This window comes from Neomonachus schauinslandi, unplaced genomic scaffold, assembly GCF_002201575.2.
Source record: "Neomonachus schauinslandi unplaced genomic scaffold, ASM220157v2 HiC_scaffold_75, whole genome shotgun sequence".
NCBI classification, from domain to species: domain Eukaryota; kingdom Metazoa; phylum Chordata; class Mammalia; order Carnivora; family Phocidae; genus Neomonachus; species Neomonachus schauinslandi.
Window position 1 is genome coordinate 29,677 of NW_025408777.1, and position 1,977 is coordinate 31,653.

The 1,977-nt window shown below is 43.3% G+C and overlaps 1 pseudogene; it reads left to right on the forward strand.

Moving 5' to 3' along the window:
- The first annotated feature begins 201 nt into the window (after positions 1-201).
- LOC110581169 lies at positions 202-1,169 on the forward strand (annotated as a pseudogene).
- Positions 1,170-1,977: the final 808 nt, after the last annotated feature.

Genomic DNA, 1,977 nt, shown 5'->3' on the forward strand with positions numbered 1-1,977 from the left:
AAGTAATTTATAATCCTAAAATTTACAGGTCCTTGGAACTTCCGTTTATTGGCACACCGGGTTGCCATATGTAAAAATGCAAACACACACACACACACACACACACACACTCAAGCTCACTAAACATTTATTTCAGGTGCTTGTATCCCAGAAGTGATCTATTAACACCATAGTTCTCCTTGGCGCACCAGGTAAAATCCAATGGAGAACACCACTTGGGTGGCAAACCATACCGGACGATCAGATTTTGACCTAGTGGGACTCTTCAGTCAATTCAAGTACCCAGCTCTCCTTTGTTTGGTCATTTTTGTAGTTTTCCTGATGGCCTTGTCTGGAAACACCATCCTGATCCTTCTGATCCACTGTGATGCTCACCTTCATAACCCCATGTACTTTTTTATCACCCAGTTGTCTCTCATGGATGTGATGTACATTTCTGTCACTGTGCCCAAGATGCTCATGGACCAGGTCATGGGTGTGAAACAGATCTCAGCCCCTGAGATCTGAGAAACATGCAGATGTTTCTCTATCTGACACTAGGAGGTTCAGAAGTTTTTCTTCTTGCTGCCATGGCCTATGACCGCTATGTGGCCATCTGCCATCCACTCCGTTATCCTATCCTCATGAACCATAGGGTGTGTCTCCTCTTGGTGTCTTCCTCCTGGTTTCTGGGATCTGTGGATGGATTTGTGCTCACACCCGTCACCATGACCTTCCCCTTCTGCAGATCCCGGGAGATCCACCATTTCTTCTGTGAGGTCCCTGCTGTAATGAAGCTTTCCTGCTCAGACACTTCCCTCTATGAGACACTTATGTACCTGTGTTGTGTCCTTATGCTCCTCATCCCTGTGACAGTCATTTCAAGCTCCTATTATTTCATCCTGTACACCATCCACAGGATGAACTCAGCAGAGGGACGGAAGAAGGCCTTTGCCACTTGTTCTTCCCACATGATGGTGGTCATCCTCTTCTATGGTGCTTCCATCTATACCTACATGCTTCCCACCCCCTACCACACCCCTGAGAAGGACATGATTGTATCTCTCTTTTATACCATACTCACTCCTGTTCTAAACCCTTTAATTTATAGTCTTAGGAATAAGGATGTCACAAGGGCTCTAAAAAAAATGTTGAATGTGGGATCGGTCTTTCAGGAAAGTATAAAATAGGAACTATATGTGCTATTTTTTTTTCTTCACCCTACAAACTAAAACTTTAGGATCCTATGCCAATGTTTTTCCTTAGCTTCGCACACCATGATGTGTCATCACCAATTTTTTAAAATTTTTTATTGTTATGTTAATCACCATACATTACATCATTAGTTTTTGATGTAGTGTTCCATGATTCATTGTTTGTGCATAACACCCAGTGCTCCATGCAGAACGTGCCCTCTTTAATACCCATCACTAGGCTAACCCATCCTCCCACCTCCCTCCCCTCTAGAACCCTCAGTTTGTTTTTCAGAGTCCATCATCTCTCATGGTTCGTCTCCCCCTCTGATTTCCACCCCCTTCATTCTTCCCCTCCTGCTATCTTCTTCTTCTTCTTTATTTTTTTCTTAACATATATTGCATTATTTGTTTCAGAGGTACAGATCTGTGATTCAACAGTCTTGCACAAGTCACAGCGCTCAGCATAGCACATACCCTCCCCAGTGTCTATCACCCAGCAACCCCATCCCTCCCACCCCAACCCCCAGTCCAGCAACCCTCCGTTTGTTTCCTGCAATTAAGAATTCCTCATATCAGTGAGGTCATATGATACATGTCTTTCTCTGATTGACTTATTTCGCTCAGCATAACACCCTCCAGTTCCATCCATGTTGTTGCAAATGGCAAGATCTCATTCCTTTTGATGGCTGCATAATATTCCATTGTATATATATACCACATATTCTTATCCAATCATCTGTTGATGGACATCTTGGCTCTTTCCACAGTTTGGATATTGTGAACGTTGTTGCTATAAATATCA